Here is a 24,265-nt window from a genome sequence, read left to right as displayed (position 1 = left end):
GCTGATCTCTTTAAACAAGTCATCTCTTCCTTCCAGCAACAGTTTAAAATTAATGTTCATATGACAAAATTAATATGCCTCATTTGTGGCAGATGGGGTCTTCGTGACAACATCTAGGTTATTAATATGTATCAAGAAAAGCAGGGGTTCTAACACTGACTTCTGGGAAATGCTGCTTATATACCTTCCTCCAGTGTGAAAACAAGCATTCATCGCTCGTCTCTGTTTCCTGTCACCCAGCCAATTTCCTATCCAAGCTGCTATTGTTCCTTTTATTCCATGGGCTCTAACTTTGCTAACAAGCCTCTTATATGGCACTTTATCAAATACCTTTTGAAGTTCATGTACACCACATCAACGGCATTACCATCATCAACCCTCTCTGTTATCTCATCTAAAACTCAAACACGTTAGTTAAACATGATTTTCCCTTAAAAAATCCATGCTGGCTTTCCTTAATTAATCAACATTTGTCCATGTTACAATTAATTTTGTCCTGAATTTTCATTTCTAAAAGCTTTTCCACCACTGAGGTTAAACAGACTGGCCTTTAGTTGCTGGACTTGTCCTTACACCCTTTTTTGAACAAGGGTGTAACATTTGCAATTCTCCAGTCCTCTGGCACCACCCCTGTATCTAAGAAGGATTGGAAGATTATGTCCAGTGCCTCTGCAATTTCCATTCTTACTTCTCTCAGTATCCTTGGATGCATTTCATCTCATCATGGTGATTTATCAACTTTACGTACTGTCTAGTATCTCCTCTTCATCAATTTTTAGCCCATCCAGTGTCTCAACTACATCTTCTTTCACCATGACTTGGGCAGCATCTTCTTCCTTGGTAAAGACAGATGCAAAGCACTCATTTAGTACTTGAGCCATGCCCCCTGCCTCCATGCGTAAATCCCCTTTTTGGTCAAAATTGACCTCACTCCTCTTTTTATCACCCTTTTACTACTTATCTGTCCATAGAAAACTTTTAGATTCCCTTTTATGTTAGCTACCAGTTTCTTCTCATACTCTCTTTTTGCTTCTCCAATTTGTTTTTCACTTCCCCTCTGAACCTTCAATATTCAGCCTGGTTCTCATTTGTATTATCCACCTGACATTTGTCATATGCACCCTTTTGCTGCTTCATATTACTCCATCTCTTCATCCAGTGAGCTCTGGATCTGTTTGCCCTACCTTTCCCCCTCGTGGGAATGTACCTTGACTGTACCCGAACTATCTCCTCTTTAAAGGCAGCCCATTGTTCAGTTACAGTTTTGCCTGCCAATCCTTGATTCCAATTGAAATTGGAAAATATACAGTACTCCATTGAAGTTAGCCCTCCCCCAGTTAATTACCTTTATTCTGGATTGCTCCTTGTTCTTTTCTATAGCTAACCTAAACTATATGGTGCTATGCTGACTGTCCCCTAAATGTTTCCCTACTAACTAGTGATTCACTTCACCCACCATATTCCCACAACCAGATTCAGCAATGCCTCCTTCCTCATTAGTCTGGAAACATACTGATGTAGGAAATTCTCCTGAATGCACTCTAGTAACTCTTGCCCTACTCTGCTCTTTAAACTATTAATATCGCAGACTGTATTAGGATAACTAAAGTCCCCCATTGTAACTGCTCGATAATTCTTGCATCTCTCTGTAATTTCTTTGCAAATTTGTTTTTCTGTATCTTTCCCACAAGTTATTGTTCTATAGAATACACCCAAAAAAGCAGTGCACAGTGATTAAAAGCCTGATTGAAGAGATGGGTTTTAAGGAGAACAGACAGCTGGAGAGGCAGAAGAGTTTAAGGAGGGAATTCGAGAGCATAGGACCTATACAACATAGCCATGGCTGCGAATGATGGGCAAAAAAAGTGGGGGATGCACAAGAGCTCAAACGTGGAGGAACAAAGAGTTCTCAGAGAGCTGCAAAGATGGAGAAGTTTACAAAGATAGGGGGGGATTTGAATACCAGGATGAGACTTTTAAATTTGAGATGTTGGGGACCAGAAGCTAATGTAACTCAGTGAGCAGAGGAGCAATAAATGAGTGGGATGTGACACACGGCACATGTTGATTGTGGGTACGTGACATTTGAATCATCACCATGGGATTCATCATGTGACTTGTCAGCTGATTTATTGGTTTTCTCTCTCTCATCTCTGTGTAACGCAAGAAAGCAGCAGACTGTGCAGCTCCTGAAACTACTGTAAGGTAACTTATTATTTTATTTGTGTAAATAAATGTTGATACTCTTTACGACAACTCATGGTTAGGCTTACTATTTAAAAGGGTATTGGCACATGGTGGCAGTGGTGGTAATGGATTGTGCAAAGTGACTTCCATTATTTTGGTGGACATTTTGGTGGCTGGCTCCGTTTTTTTAAGTTATGCGAAAACTAAAGCATGGTGTCGGGAGGTACTCAACCACAACATCAGACTCTCAGAATCCACAATGTGAATGTAGCAAAGAAGTGGAAGAGATTGACAGAAGCCTGGAAATGCTTCTCCTTTGTGACAGAGCTTCACCAGAAGCCAGAACGTGTACAAGTGTCGGCACTTCTCACAATAATAAGGGGAAGACGCATATGAAATCTGCTCCAGGTTGGGTGGTCTGGGCAGTGGATGGAAACAGCATCAAAATACAGCCAGTGCTAATGAAGTTCACTCAGTGCTTTCAATTGTGCAAGAATGTTTCTTTTGAGAGCTATAAATTCAACTATAGAATTGTTATGACCGAGGCGGAAGGAGTGCACTGTCCTTTCGAGTTCCACTTCTCCACAGGTTACAGCATATATTTTAAATGTTTACCCAGTTACTGATATGGTCAATCATATACTCTACTTTTAATCCCAGGATAAAATACACCAACCAGGTTTCTTTAATAAACAACAAAAGTATCAGATTATTATAAAACAAGACTTAACCAAGAACGAAGAAAAGCATTAACACACAGATTGAAATATAAAAGTTCCCTTTTTAAATATCCAATGCACACTCACACATGCACTGGGAAAAAAAATTCTCTCCACTGAGGTTTTTTACAAAAAAGAAATACTTTGGCCAAATACTTGCTAATTCGTGAAGAAAAAAGAGAAGTTATGCAAGGATGTCGGTTGTCCCTTTTGGTCTGGTGTCCGGCTGTACAGAAACAGGTCACTGGGATCTTTTCAGAAGCAGTTCATTCTAGAGATGTTGAGAAATAGTCTGGTAGACTTTCCAAGAGAAATGTGGCATCAGGGGTTTCAGTTATCACACTCCGGATTCGCAGGATTGTTTGAAGGAGATCGCGAAAGGGGAGCTGAAACATTGGATTTCTCAGGATCTCTTAGAGAGGTACAGGAAAGATGAGCTGTGGGTTTTTTTTCAGCAAGCAATAAAACCAACTGCATTTCAACACTTTCCACACCCCAAATGAACCAAAACAATATCTCAGAAGTGAAACCAATTCTTGACCCTCATAAATCTTGGCATGTCACTTCTTTTAAGTGTTGATGTTCAAAGAGACTTGGGGCTACTCATACAAGAAACACACAAAGTTAACATGCAGGTGCAGCAGGCTATTAGGAAGGCAAATGGCATGTTGTCCTTTATTGCAAGGGGATTGGAGTATAGGAACAAAGAAGCCTTACTAAAATTGTATGGGGCTTTGATGCGACCACACCTGGAATACTGTGGGAAGTTTTGGTTTCCACATTAAAGAAAAGATATATTTGTACTGGAGGCAGTGCAGTGAAGATTTACTAAATTGGTCCGTGGGATGAGAGGCTGAGTAAATTGGGCCTATATTCTCTGGAGTTTAGAAGAATGAGAGGCGATCTAATTGAGGCATACAAGATTCTTGATAGGTAGAAGCTGAGAGATTGTTCTCACTGCTCAGAAAATCTAGAACATGGGGACACAGTCTCAGGATAAGGGCCCGATCATTCAGGACTGAGATGAGGAGAAATTACTCCACTCAAAGGGTGTCAATTGTGAATCTTTGGAATTCTCTACCCCAGAGGGTTGCGGATTCTTCATCATTGAATACATTTAAGGCTGGGATGGATAGATTTTTGGTCTCGCAGGGAATCAAGAGATATGAGGAGCAGGCAGGAAAGTGAAATTGAAGCCCAAGATCAGCCATGATTGTATTGAATGGCAGAGCAGGCTTGATGGGCCATAGAGTCTACTTCTGCTCCTATTTCTTGTGTTCTTGTGTTCTCTGTAAATATCTCCCTCAAGTCACCAAGGTTTCTGTTGTTTATTTATCTTAAGGCATGTGATATCCAGTAAAGGTTGTTTTTAAACACAACATCTCGAGTGTCCTTTCAGTGTCCTTTCAGTGAACTTTCAACAACAAAACAAAATGCAGCGTCTATGAAATCTTTAGCCTTCCAAAATGAATCTATTTCCACAATTTAAATATGAGTCCTCAAAAAATATTTAACCAAAAAATGGAAGCACTCTCATAACAGAATGCAGGATACTCGTGAAACATATGACCAGTATTGTACAGCACTGCAAAAACTCACAGAGTTCGACTCTATAACACCAACAGCAATACTCAGAGACTGACTTGTGTTTGGAATTGCGGGTGAAAGGGAGATTGTTTTGAGAGGTTAATCTAGCCTTGTTGAAGACGGATGAGATTTGTCACACGGCTCAATGTATGGTGGATAAACTTAAAGTTATTGGGAAGTTGAAGGGGGACAGAATGTGAGCACAATACTTAAAGCCAGAGAAATCCCAAGGTGTGACAAAGGCATGTTTCAGGTCAATAATGAAGAATCCACAAAAACTCGTGAGTGCTGGGACTGCGGGAAGAAACATAAGTTCCACAAGAGAGAGCTTTGCCCAGTCTTTGGGAAGATGTGCAACAAGTGCGGAAAGAGCAACCATTTCACAGTAAACGCTGTGGAAAAGGATTGCCTGCACACAGACAGACAGTAGATGAATAAATAAGGACAAAAGACGTCTTTGTCAATCCTATTAGTTTGGATGACACAGAGTGTGTTACACTTAAGCTGGAGTCAGACAACTACACAAGAGTTAATATAAACAGTAGTGCACCATGTAACCTAATTCTCCTTCACTTGTACCAAATAGCAACAAGAGATTTTAAGTTTGCAAAGGTTGAACTACTTAAGTCTGAGTTTGGAGTATGTTACAAGTCTCCCCATTAGATGACAAGTACAAATCCTGGACAGAGTAAGCAGCGGCAGTGGCAGTGGGGGACCTGCGAGGAACCTACCTCGACACACTAGAATTTGAAGAAGAAAAACAAAGCAAACCCTGACATCACAGGAAAGCAGTGAGTTGATTGGCTGGTGAGTATTTGCTGCTTAGGGACTGAGTGAAAACATCTGGGAGTTTAAAGACTTTAAAAATATTAATTCTGAATCATCAGTAACAAGTGGGTAACAGCTGAGTCTTATCTTTTATTTTTAAATAAGGTTTATTACTATTGGCGAGATTATTACTATTATTAGCGTTTTAGTATTGGTGGGGTATATTGATAGTGGTAAGGCAGATTAGTATTGGTAGAGGTTAGTATTAGCAGTAGTAAGGTTATTATTACTATTGGTAGAGTTATTATTAGCAGTAGCAGGGGTTATTAGTAGCAGGGTTTATTTGTCTAACCAAGGTTTATTATCTGATAGGTAGAGGAATGACAGGGCTGCTCCAACCTCTGCAGTGCAGATCCTGTGCCATGTGGCAACTCCAGGATGCTCCTTGGGTCCTGGATAACCATATGTGCAGGAAGTGTTGACAGTTGCAGCAGTTTGAGCTCTGAATTGTGGAACTTTAGCATCAGCTGGAGTCACTGCGGCGCATTGGTGAGGATGAGAGCTTCGTGGGTAGCACGTTTATACATGTGATCATCCCACAGTTTAAGAGTATGCAGGCATAGAGGGAATGGGTGACCACCAGACAGTCAAGAAGAAACTGTCAGGTAGTGCAGGAGACCCCTGAATGCGTCTCACTCTCCAACAGCTATTCAGTTCTGAATACTGAGGAAAGTGATGGTTCATCTGGGGAGTGCAGCCAGAGCCAAGCCATAGAACCACGGGTGGCTCAGCTGTACAGGGGGATACAAGGAAAACTTGAAGAGCGATAGTGACAAGAGATTCGATAGTCAGGGGAATCATAGAATCATAGAAAGTTTAAGACATAGAAAGAGGTCACTTGGCCTATCATGTCTGCCTGTTGAGAAACGATCCACCCATTCTAATCCCACCTTCCAGCATTTGGTCTGTAGCCCTGCAGCTGATGGCACTTAAGGTGCATTTCCAGACTCCTTTTCAATGTGTTGAGGGTTTCTGTCTCACCTACCCTTTTAGGCAGTGAGTTCCAGACCCCCACCACCCACTGGGTGAAAAAATGTTTCCTAATCTCCCCTCTAATTTTTCTACCAATCACTTTAAATCTATGTTCCCTCATCACTGACCTCTTTACTAAGGTGAATAGGCCCTTCACCTCCACTCTATCCAGACCCCTCAAAATTTTGTTCATTTCAATCAGATCTCCCCTCAGCCTTCTCGTTCCAAGGAGAACAACACCAAATAAAGGGTAAAATTCTGAAGGGGCTGCAGGAGCAGAGAGACCTGGGTGTTTATGTGCATAGGTCATTGAAGGTCACAGTACAGGTTGAGAGAGCGGTTTGCCAGGCAAAGCCCCCACCTGCTAAGACTGAAGTACACATGATTTCACCACATGAACATTAAAACTTAAAATTGCAAGCCCCTGACTGGAAATACATTTGCATAGTAAATGACAGTGTTGGAACAATGAGGATCCAATCGTTGCTACCCCAAAACACAGAAGTGGTCAGACCAGTTTTGATCGCATGATTAACTGGCTGTTGGAGGTTTTGAATTTGAACTTTCAACAGAAGATTTGAACTCAGAAAAGCCGTGTGCTCCCGGTTGGAACAGAACCTCCTCTCCAGTTCTCCCTGCCTCCATCTCTTTCCCACGGAACTGAATCTTGTGAAAACACGTGAACCTCAAAGAGAGAAACGTCTCCTATGTGAACAAGGTTTAAGAAGAACACTGGACCCGACGAACAGCAGGACTACCTACAATCAAGCGAGCTTGAAGCACAGTAAACAAGAAACTCTTAAACCCCTCTCGACTATATGTCTCTCTCCTCTTTTCTGTCCCTATTTGCATGTGTGTATCATGTGTGCATGCGAGCATGGGCGCGTCATATATCCGTAGGCGTTAACCGTATTAGAGTTTAAGTTGAAGTTTTAATAAAATTTCATCTTTCTTCTTTAAACCTCAGAAAGCCTGTGTGAATTGGTTTATTTTCCTTATAATTGGAAAGCTGTGAACAAGGATTCACAAAGGGGGAGCTCAAAACACAGTGTGTTAAAAATAAAACCCTGTTACAATAAGACCAGGTGAAGACAGCAAAAGACCCCTCGACACTTTTCTTATCTGGTCATAACAGGTTAATAAAGCATACAGTATGCTAGGCTTTATTAATAGGGGCATAGAGTACAAGAGCAAGGAGGTTATGTTGAACTTATATAAGACACTAGTTTGGTCTCAGATGGAGTATTGAGTCCAGTTCTGAGCGCCATACTTTAGGAAAGACATGAGGGCATTGGAAAGAGTACAGAAAAGAGTCACGAGAATGGTTCCAGGGAAGAAGAACTTCAGTTATGAAATAGATTGGAGAAGTTGAGACTGTTTTCCTTAGAGAAGAGAAGGCTGAGAGTTGATTCGATAGAGGTATTCAAAATCATGAGGGGTCTGGACAGAGTAGATAGGGAGAAACTGTTCCCAGTCATGAAAGAATTGAGAACAAGAGGGCACAGATTTAAAGTAATGGGTAAGAGAAGCAAAAGCGACATGAGGAAAAACTTCTTCATGCAGCGAGTGGTTAAGGTCTGGAGTGCAAAAAGGAATTAGACTGTTGTATGAAAGGGAAGAATGTGCAGGGTTATGGGGAAAGGCGGGGGAATGACACTAATTGAATTGTTCCTTCAGAGAGCCGGTACAGACACGATGGGCTGAATGGCCTCCTTTTGCGCTGTAACAATTCTACGATCCTGTGGTCTAACATGGTGACTATAAGTGCAAATTGTACTATAAGCTTGTCAAAACCACGACTATATGACTTCTGCTGGGTAGAAAGGACTGGGTAGAAGGTACAGTGATAATGATTGAATTAGTGGAACCCCATCTACTGGAGTAACAGTGGACATGATCAATGGTTCCAAGCCACTAACAAGAAGTGTTTACGACAGAAATATCCTTGGTTATTTAGTGATGGGTTATGAGAAGAGTACCCAATCAGGTTCAATAAGGCAGTAGATCACATGTCCCTTATCGTGTACCAGGGTAAGCTGAAGGAAACCTTGGGTGGTCTGGTCATACAGGACATCATCGCTCCTGTAACAATGCTGACCTCATGGATCAGTTCAGTGCTAGTCATACATAAGAAAAATGGTACACTATTCATCTGCTTAGATTCTAAAGATTTAAACAAGGCTGCCAAATGAGAGCATTGTCCTCTCCCAATGATTGAAGGTGCAGCCTCATGCCCACGTGGTGCTAAGGTCTTCATGATTCTCAACATCCAAAACTGATTTTGGGACATGAGTCTTGATGAACAATCATCCTATCTTACAACATTCCACACACCTTTTGGGTGATACTGCTGAAAGCTATGCTATTTGGGATCAACTCAACGCTAGAAGTTTTCCAACAAAAGAAGCGTGAACTGATGGAAGGACTGCAAGGGATAGAGATCATTGAAGATGATTTTGTGATGGTTGGTTTTGGAAACATGCTTGGAGACAATGATAAATACCTAGAAGCTTTCATACAGTGATGCAACAATTGTGGAATGGTGTTAAACATGGATAAAATGAAACTTTGTAGGCATGCATTTTATTCCTTTTATTTGACATCTTGTTAAAGGAAAAGGACTTTGTGTGGATCCAGCCAAAGTTAAAGTGGTTTTGGAGATTCCAACACGAACTGACAAAGCAGGGATTCAGCAACTGTTTGGACTTGCCCAAAATCTGAATAAGTTTCTCCTGCAACAAAGCCACTCAGAGATTTAATGCAGTAGGATGTAGAGTGAGTTCTCAGGAGAATCGCAAGAATTGATGCTGCAGCAACTTAAAAGTAATGGTCACCAGTACACCAGTTCTTAGGTATAATAATCTCAAGGTAGATGTCACTGTACAATGTGATAAATATCAATCTGGATTTGGAATGGCTATGATACAGAATGAACAACACATCGTGTAAGGATCAAGGAGATTATCAGCACCAGAGATGAGAATTGCACAGATCGAGAAAGAACTTCTACCAATCATGTTGCCTGTGACAAATTTGAAGCTTACATCTATGACCCGAATGTGGTGAATATTGAAACGATCACCATCCATTAGAATCAATAGTTCTCAAGCTACTAAAAAGTGCACCTCAGAGACTTCAAAGCAAGTTGTTAAGCCTCAAAAAAATGTCTCAAGGTATCTTATAAGAAAGGGGAGAAGATGAGCCTAGCAGATACACTGAACAGGACAAACCAGCCAGATGTACACATCTGTGATTTTACATGTGAGCTGGAAGAAATTGATCATCATGAATCACTTCCAGTTGGAGATTCTATCTGGCAATAACTTACTCATGCTGAAGCAGATGACCCAGTTCTGATGCAACTGCAGGTTATCATTCGGCAAGGCTGGCCTGGGATCAATTAAGAGGTATCTGAATGCCTCCACTGTTACTTTGACTTTCAAGATGAGCTATCTGACCAAGGGGATTTGATATTCAAAGGACAGCAACTCGTGGTACCAGTTGCATTCCATAAGGAGTTAATGTCGATAGTTCATTCAACACTCATAATATAGGTGTAATATCCGTAAAGTTAGTGACAGCCTTTATTGGCCCAGGATGTCTACAGACCTTAATACATTGCAAAGTGTGATATCTGTTTGGCTCATTGGAGTTCTTCAAGTAAAGAAACATTACTTCAGCACGAGATTTTGGCTAGACCTTGGTCAAAGGTTGAGGCTGACATTTGTGAACTACATGGCTGTATTTTGCTTATCGTGTGTAACTATCACAGTAATTTCATTCAAGTAGCCAGCCTCATTTCTGATTTCTGTTACTCAGTGTTCTCAGAGAAGCCCAAGAAATGTTTGCAAGATTTGAGATACCAAACATCCTAGTAATGTTTAACAATCCACGAATCAGATCCACAGAATTTGCAGGGTTTACCAAGAGATGGGGATGATGTCATCACCTCGCTACCCACCATCCAATGGCAAACCTGAGAATATCATCCAGACCGTCAAACTGCTCTTCACAAAATGGAGGGAGTTTTGTCAATCAGAATTTATAGCTCTGTAAGATTGGCACAACACATCAAGTGAAGGTGTAGGTTCAAGTCCTGCACAGAGACTTATTGGTTGTAAGTGCAAGACTCTACTTCCTATAGTATGAACACCCCTACGGTCTCAATATTCAACTAAGGAAGACATTTAGGCATAAAGCAATGTCAGCAGTATTACTAAAACAGCAATGCTAAATCACTTCGAGAAATACACCTTGGTGATACAGTGTAGATGAAACCCCTAGGCAAGAGTACTTGGAATACTGAAACATTGTACACATGTGGTGGGTCCTAGAAGTTATGATGTGCAAGTCGGAGACTCATCATACTGCAAGAATTGGCGTCAGTTGATTTGTGCTGATGAGATATAGAATCATAGAAAGTTTACAGCCACTTGGCCCATCACTTGCTGAAAAACGAGCCACCCAGCCTAATCTCACCTTCCAGCATTTGGTCCATAGCCCTGCAGTTTACAGCAATTAAGGTGCATATCCGAAAATATATATAATGATATCTGTAAGCAAAACTCCTGAAATTGAGGACTTTTCTGAAACACAGGACCCCAACAGTCCTCTGAACTCCATACAGTCTCCAAAGCAGGAAACAACAACTGCAGCACCTGAAACATTTGGTCGTCAAATAACAATCACCAATCGCAAATCTGGAAGACAGAGTCAGCCTCCATCTTGATTGAAGGAGTATTTGTTATTATTGTGCCTGCTTGTGATTGTGTGTTTTGTTTTGGTTACATTTCAGAGTTCATCTATGTGTTTTTTTTAACTCTGATTTCGTTAGTTAGTGTAACTTTGTCTTTTGAGGGGAAAGATGTGACACGAGGCACACATTAGCTATAAATAAGTGGCATCTAAGTCCCCGTCATGGAATTCATCCTGTGACTTGTCAAGTGATGAGTCAGATGATTCTTTGTTTTTTTTCCCCTCTGTTTGTGATACAGGAAAGCAACAGACTGCACAGTGCCTGAAACTACTTTAAGTTAACTTGCTATTTTATGTGTGTAAATAAGCTGCTACACGTTTTATAGTAACTCATAGCCACACCTACTATTTAAAGATGTAAGTGAAGTTGTTCACTTTGGTTATAAAAATAGAAAAGCAGAATATTTTTTAAAAGCTGTGAAACTGGTAATTATTGATGTTCAGAGAGACTTGGGGGTACTCGTACAAGGAACACACAAAGTTAACATAAAAGCAAAATACTGCGGATGCTGGAAATCTGAAACAAAAACAAGAAATGCTGGATTCACTCAGCAGGTCTGGCAGCATCTGTGGAAAGAGAAGCAGAGTTAACGTTTCGGGTCAGTGACCCTTCACCAATCATTTAGGACTGAGATGAGGAGAAATTACTACACTCAAAGTTAACATACAGGTGCAGCAGGCTATTAGGAAGGCAAATGGCATGTTGTCCTTTATTGTAAGGGGATTGGAGTACAGGAATAAAGAAGTCTGATTAAAATTGTACAGGCCTTTGGTGAGATCGCACCTGGAATACTGTGGTCAGTTTTGGTCTCCACATTTAAGAAAGGATATACTTGCACTGAAGGCAGTGCAGTGAAGATTTATTAAATTGGTCCCTGGGATGAGGGGGTTATCCTATGATGAGAGGCTGAGTAAATTGGGCCTATATTCTCTGGAGTTTAGAAGAATGAGAGGCGATCTAATTGAGACATAGAAGATTCTGAAAGGGCTTGATAGGGTAGAAGCTGAGTGATTAGTCCCACTGCTCAGGGAATCTAGAACACGGGGACACAGTCTCAGGATAAGGGCCCAATCATTTAGGACTGAGATGAGGAGAAATTACTACACTCAAAGGGTTGTGAATCTTTGGAATTCTCTACCCCAGAGGGTTGCAGATGCTCCATCATTGAATAGATTTAAGGCTGGGATAGATAGATTTTTGGTCTCGCAGGGAATCAAGAGATATGGGGAGCAGGCAGGAAAGTGAAATTGAAGCCCAAGATCAGCCATGATCATATTGAATGCCGGAGCAGGCTCAATGGGCCATAGGGTCTACCTCTGCTCCTATTTCTTGTGTTCTTGTGTGCTTGTGCTTGGGTTAGGCTACAGCAGCTGAGTTTTGGATGAAATGAAGTGTATGGAGTGCGGAGGATGAGAGGGCCTCCAGGAGAACATGAAAATAGCCAAGTTTGGAGGTAACAAAAGCATGAATGAGTGAGATGGCTGGGTAATGGGTGGTGAGAGACAATGTTACAGGGGTGGAAGTTGACAGTAAAATATGGTGTCGAAAACCCAGCTCCGGGGGGAATAGGATGCCAAGGTTGTGAACTGTTTGCTTCAATGACTGGGCAGGGGCAGGGAAACTGTGATGATGGCACAGAGTTTATGGCAGGTGTTGAAGTTGAATGCTTTAATTTTCCCATATTTAACCAGCAAGAAATTACACCTCATCCAGAACTGGATGTTGGGCAAACAGTCTGACAACACAGAGGTAGTGGAGGGATCGAGCAAGTGGTGGAGCTGTTTGTTGTCATGTACATTTTGAAGCTGACCCCATGACTGTGGATAACGTTGCCAAGAAGCAGAATGTAGATTAGGAAGAGAAGGGGCCAAGGATAGATCCTTCGGTTAATCTTGAGGTATTGATGCAAGAACAGGAAGAGAAGCCATTACAGCAGATGCTCTGACTACAATCAGAACCAAGTAAGGGTAGTCCCACTGAAATGGACAATAGAGGAGGGAATTATAATGATCTTTACAATTGCCAACCTTGACAGAATATTTTGTCATCTGTTTCAAGAAGATGTGTCTTCCATGATGTCACTCATCCCACAAATGAATTTATTATATCTCTGCTTCACTTTCATTGCAACTTTTGGGCCTATTCTACACCTTCTGAACTATCATGTCTGCCTCACTTTTGGAAATAATGGAAACTGTGTAAAATGGGTTTTCAATAGAATGTCTTCTCCCCTCCATCCATTTCAGAAATTACATCCTGACTGCACTTACTCCAAGGAAAAAGAGTTATTGCATAGGATGTATTTGATCTAAATTAAACAAAACTCATGTTACGAAAATGTGAGGAAGGGGTCTCAGGCTTCCCTTTTGTCCCTTCTCTGGTTTGACCCCAACAGTGTTTATCTTTTTTAACACAGTGATTTAAACTTACAACCTCAGTGAGCACTTGTTCCTGTTCCTCTAATGTAATTGCAAATGAACCAATCAGACTGGTTTTCTTGAGTTTAAACAAGAAAGATGTAACTTTATTAACCTCATCACTCTAAACCAGTTAAAAATTACTACAAATGCACTACGCATCCATGCCCCACAATCACACAAGAACCACACACGCACACAAATAGATTACACAGGGAAGAACAAAGTTGGGAGGTTGGAGTAGAGTCTGTAATAAATGGAACTGAAATATAGTAAAGTAGTCTCAGAGTCTTTAGTTGAAATTGTAGTCCTGAAGTCCTCTCTGGGCCATGTGCATGGTTGTAGACTTGCTTGTATCCTGTTGGCTGTGCTGGGCTGTAGGTTTGAGGTTTTACCCACTGCAGCTTGAGGCTTCTCTGCATCTCCAATGGAGAGAGGGAGAGAGGAGTCAGAGATGTTCCTTGCTTGCTTCCAGTTACAGTCTGCCCTCTGAGTCACAATTCACAGTCTCCCAAAGTTGCATAAGCGATCACATGACATGACCACCTCTTTGTGTTTGAATGCAGTTCATCTGGAATTTCCTCTGAAATTCAAGGTTCTCCTCTCAGGCTGCCCAGACATACTTGGTGGGGGATGGTGCAGGGGGGCTTGGTTCTTTCAAAGTCAATGGGTGTCAATGGCTTTTGATGACCACATATTGACAAGGCTATCTCAGATAATTGAATCAGAGAGCACCCCATTGTTCTGGCTTGGCTGAGTCAATCATGTCTGTCTCCGGTCAAATCCTTTGATTTTTATTTCACATGCAAATGTCCGTGGCCATCTTGGCTGCTAGCTGTTCTGTTTTAAAAGTTATTTGTAACAATTTCCAGTAAGTGTCTCAGGCAAAGTTCCACACAAGGAAATTAATTTTTCCATTTAGCTTGTGGGGTTTTCATCACACTCATAAAAGAGTTTATTTGCTTTACAGGCTCTTCCATCCACCAGAAATCTCAGCCGACTAAATGCAGTGAGAAAGCAAAATCATTTACAGCACATTTATTAGTAGATTAGACAATCCTATTTGCTTTGAAAAAGAATAAATTGTACAGTGCAGTATATTAAATTGACAAGTAAGGAGACATAGTTGAACTTAATACTGCAGCTTTAAAGCACAGTTTATACTATTCCAAGAATATAACTAGTGACTAACCTCCAAATAATCAACCAGCAAGTGTTGGTTTATTGAACTAGAATTCATGAGATTGGACTTTAATTAACAATTAGTTACATTCAGAGAGGAGGGTTTTGCAATAATCAACCAACTTTACAGCACTCACTTGTTTCTGCACAATCTAATCTGAAAGGAAACAGTAAATGTTGGAAACGCACCCGTTCTCTGTCAACATCTGTCCCTTTATTTTTGCCTATGACTTGCACTTCTCCCTTTACAATCTTCACAAAGCCTGTGAACAGACTGAAATGCCTATGCAGCACTTTCAAAGTATGTAATAATTTGCCCCTTATTCCGCCACTTTCCTTTAAGTGTCAGTATTCCTATATGTTTCACAAATTGCAAATTTCTGCTCCCACCACTAGGCTACCTCGCTGCACATGTCTAAAACTGCACTTGGCGCTTTGAAGAATTACATAAATTGAGCATGGAAAAGATAGCAGTACACTACTGGTGACCTCTGCATTTGTTTCTAGTTATTTGAAAGTAAACTATCACTGTAGCGGAAAATCTACCCTTTTGTGTTACTATATCTCCCATGATAGTGTGGGATCTGACTTGTGATTCTGATGGGTATTCCAAGTTCGATAAAAGTGCACAATGTGGGCCATGGACAGAGCAGTGAAGGAGGAGGTGTGGAGTAGAGTGAGTTATGGAGACCAGAGTACAGCAGGGGAAAGGAAAGAAGGTGGAGAGGACAGGACAATAATTTAGTTGCTTCTCGTGATGTTCTTCTTTTGGAATCAGTCATTCATATGTAATTATTTACTTATTCGCAACCTATGTATTTGTTGATAATTCTACTTACTTGATCATTTATAGTTTGTGGCATTCCGATTGATTGAGTTATATATTAAATGAATTGTTTGTGTTCATAACTATTGATGCTTATTTATTTACCTGTTGCTTGCCTGTTCTATTGTTCATTTATTTTATTTGTTCTTTGCAGCCAAAGTTCCATGTAATTTATTTATTTTATTGTTTGGGGGCTAAGGTGTCGAGATTTATTAATTTCAAAAGCCAGTTACCCGGGACTAGCTGTTGGTGGATTGAAGTGCTTTGTGTACTTGCATTGTATTTGCTCACTAGATGTTGGGAGACAGTAATCATGAGGTCCAGGGGATGGGGGGAAGGTGGGTGGGGGTGGGGGGAGGAGTTGGTTAAGTGAAAATTTCAGTGTGCTGACTTGCTAGGTGGAACAGACCTTGGAGGGTTAACACTGGAGTTCCAGTAGGTGAGAGAAATGAACGAATCAGAAGTGGGTAGAGGAAATAGGGCTAGAAATAATACAGATATGTGTATGGTAGCATAGTGGTTATGTTACTGGATTAGCCAGAGGACTGGATGAATGAGCTAGTGACATGATTTCAAATCCCACTGCAGCAGCCGGGTAATTTAAATTCAATTTCTCTTATTATCAGTAAACATGACCATGAAACTACTGATTGTCTTAAAAACCAGTCTGGTTCACTTTTAGGGAGCAGTCTTTTAGGGAATGAAATCTGCCGTCCTTACCTGTTCTGGCCTACATGTGGAAGGGGGACCTGACTGAGGTATACAAAACTATGAGGGGCATAGATAGGGTAGATAGGAAAAAACTTTTTCCCTCAGCGGAGGTGTAAATAAACAGGGGGCATAGATTGAAGGTATGGGGCAGGAGGTTTAGAGGGGATTTGAGGAAAAATGTTTTCACCCAGAGGGTGGTTGGAATCTGGAACACACTGCCTGAAGGGGTGGTAGAGGCAGGAACTCTCATAACACTTAAGATGTATTTAGATGAGCACTTGAAATGCCATAGCATACAAGGCTACGGGCCAAGTGCTGGAAAATGGGATTAGAATAGATAGGTACTTGATGGCTGGCATGGACACGATGGGCCAAAGGGCCTGTTTCTGTGCTGTATAACTCTATGACTCTATGTGACTTCAGACCCACAACAATGCAGTTGACTCTTAACTTCCCTCTGAAATGGCTAGCAAGCCGCTCAGTTGAATTCAAGAAGGTGGCTCACCATCAATTAGGGATGGGCAATAAATGTTGGCCTTGCCAGCAACACTTACATCCCTAGAACAAACTAAAAAAACTAAACGTGAAAGAAAAGTATGACAGAAAAATATAACAGGAAGTAGATTTTACATTTATGGACATTGGATGCTTTCAGCAAGTTTTTCAATGTATCACTCACTACTGGATCTCTTGTTGCTCCTGGTGAGTTTGAAGATACAATATTTTATCCCATATAATTTGCAATATATTGTCACAACTGCTGATAAGCTGCATTGAATTTTTATTATACAGTAATAGCAGAAGGTGCGTGATAGTTTTAGGTCAAATCCCATGATTATGTTCATATTTATATGGAAACTACAAATCGGTAGCCATAAATCTATATGTTGATTTAAGTACATATCAAATTATAACACTTACATTGTTTCCAAAACCAGGATGTAGAGGAAGATGGTGAGGAAGATGTTCCAGAATGCACATGGGTGAGTTGCAAGTCATCTGTGTCGTAGTAATGGTAGTTAGGTAGTGCATGAAGGGTGATGTTGGAGACTGAATGCACAATGGCCTGGGCTCTTTAGGGAAGGGTATCATTGGGTGTGGGAATGCGGGGGATAAGTTTTCTGCGATGTGGAAGTTGTACAAGTGGAGTTGAAATGAAGCAGTGCTCAAATGGAAGTTGTGCAGTGTGTCAGTTCTGGGAGGGTGGTACTGTATTAAGATGTGATTCTGAAGGAATTTCTGTGGTTAGAAACTTGAGCGTACTGGGAAGGAAGAACCACACAGGAAGTCTTTAGGGAATAGGACCACTGAGGTGTGAAAGGAGTAGGAGACCCCTGGCATGTCAGAGAGGTAGGAGAAGGATCATGGACTATGAGAGTACTGAGAGAGGGGTACTGCAATGATGTCAGGGTGGAATACTGTGTTTATAGTGAGTTGTGCCTATCCTGAGAAAGTAGCGCTGAGGAATGATGTTGGCCTCTGGGAGTACAGAAGAGACTGTCCGAAGCTCTGGTAGTTATGGGAAGGTCAGGATGTTGGAGATTGTCATAGAGTCATTTACGGCATAGAAGGAGGCCATTCGGCTCATCAAGTCCATGCCAGCTCTACACGGATTTATGCAGTCAGTCTCGCTCCTTGGCTCGATCCCCGTAGCCCTGCAAGTCTATTTCTCACAGCTGGCCATCCAACTTCCTCTTGAAGTCATCGATTGTCTCCACTTCCACGACCCTTGTGGGCAGCAAGTTCCAGGTCATTACCACCCGCTGCGTAAAAAAAGTGCTTCCTCATGTTCCCATCAATATGTGTCCCCTAGTCCTTGTACCATTTAGTAATGGGAACAGTTTTTCCTTGTTTAACTTACCGAAGCCTGTCATAATCGAGGACACTGCTATTAAATCTCCCTCAATCCCCTTTATTCTAAGGAGAACAAACACACTTTTCCACCCTAACCTTCTAACTAAAATCTCTGCAACCATTCTAGTAAATATTCTCTGCACCCTCTCAAGGACCTTCACATCCTTCCTGAAGTGTGGTGACAAAACTGGATGCAATAGTCCAGTTGGGGCCTAACCAGAGCTTTATAAAGGTTCAGTATAACTTCCCTGCTTTTGCACTCAATGACTCTATTTATGAAGTCCAAGATCCCACTCTCTCAATATATCCTGCCACTTTCAAAGATCGATGCACATGCATCCCAGGAACCTCTGTTCCTGCATAATAAATAAAAGCAAAATACTGCGGATGCTGGAAATCTGAAACAAAAACAAGAAATGCTGGATTCACTCAGCAGGTCTGGCAGCATCTGTGGAAAGAGAAGCAGAGTTAACGTTTCGGGTCAGTAACCCTTCTTCGGAACTGACAAATATTAGAAAAGTCACAGATTATAAACAAGTGAGGTGGGGGTTGGGCAAGAGATAACAAAGGAGAAGGTGCAGATTGGACCAGGCCACATAGCTGACCAAAAGGTCACGGAGCAAAGGCAAACAATATGTTAATGGTGTGTTGAAAGACAAAGCATTAGTACAGAATAGGTGTGAATATACTGAATATTGAACATCAGCAAGTGCAAACCTGAAGAAAAACAACCTGAAAAAAACAGTGGGTAAGCAAACTGAACAAACTAAGATGAAATGAAATAAATGCAAAAAAAGATTGCAAAAAATGTAAAAAGGAATGCAAAAAAAAGGGAAGAAAAAATAACTAAAAATGACTAAAAATGAAAGTAAAGTGGGGGGCTGTCATGCTCTGAAATTATTGAACTCAATGTTCAGTCCGGCAGGCTGTAGTGTGCCTAATCGGTAGATGAGATGCTGTTCCTCGAGCTTGCGTTGATGTTCACTGGAACACTGCAGCAATCCCAGGACAGAGATGTGAGCATGAGAGCAGGGGGGAGTGTTGAAATGGCAAGCAACCGGAAGCTCAGGGTCCTGCTTGCGGACTGAGCGGAGATGTTCCGCAAAGCGGTCACCCAGTCTGCGCTTGGTCTCCCCAATGTAGAGGAGACCACACTGTGAGCAGCGAATACAGTATACTACATTGAAAGAAGTACAAGTAAATCGCTGCTTCACCTGAAAGGAATGTTTGGGGCCTGGGATAGTGAGGAGAGAGGAGGTAAATGGGCAGGTATTACACCTCCTGCGATTGCAAGGGAAGGTGCCCTGGGACGGGGACGAGGTGGTGGGGGTAATGGAGGAGTGGACCAGGGTGTCGCGGAGGGAACGATCCCTTCGGAATGCTGACAGGGGAAGGGAGGGGAAGATGCGACTGGTAGTGGCATCACGCTGGAGGTGGCGAAAATGGCGGAGGATGATCCTTTGGATATGGAGGCTGGTGGGATGAAAAGTGAGGACAAGGGGAACCCTGTCACGGTTCTGGGAGGGAGGGGAAGGGGTGAGGGTAGAGGTGCGGGGAATGGGTCGGACACGGTTGAGGGCCCTGTCAACCACAGTGGGGGGAAATCCTCGGTTGAGGAAAAAGGAGGTCATATCAGAAGCACCGTCATGGAAGGTAGCATCATCAGAGCAGATGCGTCGGAGACGGAGAAACTGGGAGAATGGAATGGAGTCCTTACAGGAGGTAGGGTGTGAAGAAGTGTAGTCGAGGTAGCTGTGGGAGTCAGTGGGCTTATAATGGATATTGGTAGACAACCTATCCCCAGAGATGGAGACAGAGAAGTCGAGGAAGGGAAGGGAAGTGTCAGAGATGGACCATGTAAAGGTGAGAGAAGGGTGGAAATTGGAAGCAAAGTTGATAAAGTTTTCTAGTTCGGGGCGGGAGCAGGAAACGGCACCGATACAGTCATCAATGTACCGGAAAAAGAGTTGGGGGAGGGGGCCTGAGTAGGACTGGAACAAAGAATGCTCGACATATCCCACAAAAAGACAGGCATAACTAGGACCCATGCGGGTACCCATAGCGACACCTTTTACTTGAAGGAAATGCATGGAGTTGAAGGAGAAGTTGTTCAATGTGAGAACAAGTTCAGCCAGGCGGAGGAGGGTGTTGGTGCACACTCTTTAGAACTGTGGCATTAAGTATATATTGCCTCTCGCTATTCCTTCTGCAAAAATGCATCACCTCACACTTGTCAGTATTAAATTCCATCTGCCTATTCTGCTAGCCTATCTATGTTCTGTTGCAGGCGGTTCATATCATCCTCACTGTTTGCTGCACCTCCAAGTTTGGTGTTATCAGCAAATTTTGAGATTCTGCTCTGTATTTCAAGATCCAAGTCATTCATATATGGCAAAAAAGCAATGGTCCCAACACTGGCCCTTGAGGAACACCACTGACTACCATCCTCCAGTCTGGAAATTAACCATTTAACATGACTCGCTGTTTTCTATCCTTAAACCAATTTTTTATCCAATTGGACACTGGCCCTCCACAACATCCACCACATTCCCTTTATCAATCTTCTCTGTTGCTTCATCAAAAAAATCAATTAGATCAGTCAAGCATGATCTGCCTTTTACAAATCTATGCTGGCTCTCCTTAATTAACTCGAACTTCTCTAAGTGTCCGTTGATGTTTTCCCTGATTATTGTTTCTAAAACCATAGCCACCATTGATAGTAAACTAAATGGCCCATAGTTGCTAGGACTGTCCTTACACCCTTTCTTGAATTAGGTGTCACATTTGCCAGTGTCCAATCTTCTAGCACCTCCTCCATATCTAGGGAAGGTTGGAAGATTATGGCAAGCACTACTGCTATCTCCATCCCCATTTCCTTTAGCAACCTGGGATGCAAACCAGGTGGCTTATGTACCCTAAGCGTAGCCAGCCTTTTTTGTACCTCCCACTTCTCAATTTTTATCCTATCCATTGTCTCTACTCTCTCTGCTTCTACTGATATTTTGTTAGCCTCCATTTCCTCAGTGAACACTGATACAAGCTACTCATTAAGTATGTTAGCCTTGCCCTGCGCCTCTATACATATATTACCCTCTCTGTCCCTAATAGGCCCCACTCCTTCTCTTATTACTATTTACATGCTTGTAGAAGATCTTTTATGTTGACCTACATTCTATTCTCGTATTCTCTCTTTGCCAGTCTTATTTTCCTCTTCACTTCCCCTCTTAACTTATAGTATATGGCCTGGTTCTCACTTGATTAGTTCACCTGACATGCATCACATACCCTCTTTTTTGTTTCATCATCATCTCTATCTCCCTCGTCAACCAAGGAGCTCTGTTTTGGTTCCCCTACCTTTCACCCTTGTTGGAATGTTCCTAGCCTGTACCTGAAGCATCTCTTCTGTAAAGATAACCCATTGTTCTTCCTGCCAATCTTTAGTTGCGTTCTACCCTGGCTAGATCCCTTCTCAATGTGTTGAAATTAGCTCTCTTCCAATCTAGACATTCTACCTTATTTTGTTCCTTGCTTTTCTGAATTACTAGTCTAAACCTTATGATACGATGATCAGTCTTATCCAAGTGCTCCCCCACAGAATCTTGGTCTATTTGGCCCACCTCATTTCCCAGCACCAGATCCAACAATGTCTTGGGAGCATGATTCATGGGGAATGGGAGCATTGGAGTTGTGAGGATCTTTGAGTACTGGGAGGAGGTTAGAATGTTTCCCTGGAAACAATAGATTGAACATGAAGGCCTGCATTCTGAAGCTGCCTGGGATAACCCTTCACAAAAACCACTACATCTTTTTCCAGATTTTTGTTGCAAATGCACATTCCGGAAGGAGCTGGTCAATGGTTACTTCTCCAACAGAGCCGTCTGGAGGACTGTGCCATGGTACTAGAACCTGGGTGTGCTTGTAGGATCTGACGAGAAGGGTCCTTCTGGTCACTATTTTGGTGCTTGTTTGACAGATCTGGGATAATCTGTCTCTTTCTTCTGACAAGATCCACCTTATCCTCTTTCCACAGGGCCTCGAGAATGATCCATGCGGGCTCTGTCTGATCAACTTGTGGTCAAAGTTTTCAAACTAATCCATCATAACTTACTTGGAAAATGAAAATGAAAATCAGATGATGAGCCAACCCAGAGCATTCACATGCATTCCTTAGGATCAGAGTGGCATCTGCTAACAACGCAGAGAACACCTCTCAACCATAAAGTTGTACTTTACACAGGAAGTAGGACACAGGAGTTAGAAAAGGGAGGAAGGGAGGCTCATGGTGAACTCAGGTGCAAACCCAAATCCTACGTCTTATAACGTGTTAGGGGGAAAAAAAGCAATAACTGTGCTGCTAATTTCTCTAGTTACAAAACGAAAATAGATTCTGGCCTGGATTTTGTGGTCCAGCAATAGTGATGTCATTAAACAAGCAAAGCTGCCAATCACATTGAAGAATTCTCGCACTAAAATAAAAGCAAAATACTGCAGATGCTGGAAATCTGAAATAAAAACAAGAAATGCTGGAAATACTCCACATGGCCCTTCTGGTTGCTGGCCATTTCAACACCCCCTCGCCACCCCACCCCCCCCCACCCCCCCCATGCTGCTGTCATGCTCACATCTCTGTCCTTGGATTGCTGCAGTGTTCCAATGAACATCAAGCTCGAGGAACAGCACCTCATTTACTGATTAGGCATGCTACAGCCTGCCAGACTGAACATTGAGTTCAATAATTTCAGAGCATGATGGGCCCCACTTTTTATGTTTAGTTATTTTTTCTTTTTCCTTTTTTATTTAGTTATTATATTTTAGTTTGTTTAGATTGTTGCTAATGTGCCTACCCACTGTTTTTGTTTTTTTTAATGTTTGTGCTTGGAGTGCTTTGTGCTTTACAGTCAATTCACACCCTCTCTGTACTAATGCTTTGTTTTTCACCACACCATTAACATACTGTTTGCCTTTGCTCCATGACCTTCTGGTCGGTTATTCTCTGTGACCTTGTCCTATCAACACTTTCTCTTTTGTTATCTCTTGCCCCACCCCGCTTTACTTGCTTAAAACCTTTTACGTTTCTAATATATGTCAGTTCTGATGAAGGGACACTGACCTGAAACATTAACTCTGCTTCTCTCTCCACAGATGCTGCCAGACTGCTGAGTATTTCCGGCATTTCTTGTTTTTATTACGTTGAAGAATTCTCACAGGCAGCAAACCAGCAAGTGATAGGTAGGTTTTATCATGCACCTTTTATAATTTTATAAAAGGTTAAATAATGATTGGGACATATACATGGAATTAAGGTATAAGCTGACTTTCATTAACAAACTTTAAAAAATTTTTTTTTTTATCATTTTAAAAATCTATGGATTTTTTTCATGGAACAGAAAAATTTGACATTCCACAAATATAGAATTCATTTTTCAGGACCAGAGAGGGTTGTTCAGCAATAATTATGACTTATTATGTAATTAAAAATCCAATTACACCTCCTTCAACATGGTGTAACCTTTTCAAAGGTTTTTATCATAAGAATATTAACATAAAAAGTGGAAATTCACATCAATTCAGTGATTTCCAATTGATTTCTATCTGAGTACCTCAACAGTGTACCCTGTGGAGGAGCAGGGAATCACTGACAGCAACTTATGGATTTCTGCATTTAACTGTGTATGTCCGAACACCAGAAGTTGCTGTCTCTTTCACAGTATAATCGTGAATGCTGTTAGATTCACCATCAGTACAACTGCAAAATACAGCCCATTATTTTCCCCAAGCTTCCTTCTGTCAGTTCTAATTTTGACATCCTCAACACCACTCTATCTTTTCACTTTACAGATGCAGATGGACCTCTATATTTACAGCATTTTCTTTTTGCGTGTTAAAAAATCTTACTCTTGCTTTTATATATTATCAAGCATTTATTTTCCTTATAGTAGTGGCTTTAATAAGTATACTTCTATCTATGAAGCACAATTACAAGATGTGAATGCAGTGCTACCAGCAACTCTAATCTTGCATCATTCAAGCATAAACAGCCAGTCTGTGCCAGCTCTTGAAGTTTTTTCCCCCTTTTAAAACACGTGAAACTATAATGTTCTCTTGCTGAATAGTACAAAGTAACACAACCATTTCTTAATTTGCGGGGATGGGAGGGAAGGAGGTGCAAAATCAGAACAGGATTTGCAATTCTCGAATTGCAATGTTCTTGAAACCATGTAAGATT

General features: G+C 41.6%; 1 long non-coding RNA gene across 1 annotated transcript; it reads left to right on the top strand.

The window, feature by feature from the left end:
- The first annotated feature begins 2,134 nt into the window (after nucleotides 1-2,134).
- LOC137380376 (uncharacterized) lies at nucleotides 2,135-23,256 on the top strand. The gene is made up of 3 exons (XR_010977007.1): nucleotides 2,135-2,205; nucleotides 17,124-17,168; nucleotides 23,182-23,256. It is a non-coding gene; the product is annotated as an uncharacterized lncRNA (long non-coding RNA).
- Nucleotides 23,257-24,265: the final 1,009 nt, after the last annotated feature.

This window comes from Heterodontus francisci, chromosome 19 (assembly GCF_036365525.1).
Source record: "Heterodontus francisci isolate sHetFra1 chromosome 19, sHetFra1.hap1, whole genome shotgun sequence".
Lineage (NCBI taxonomy): Eukaryota > Metazoa > Chordata > Chondrichthyes > Heterodontiformes > Heterodontidae > Heterodontus > Heterodontus francisci.
The sequence above is the reverse complement of the archived record's forward strand: the minus strand, read 5'-3'. Positions and strand labels throughout refer to the sequence as shown.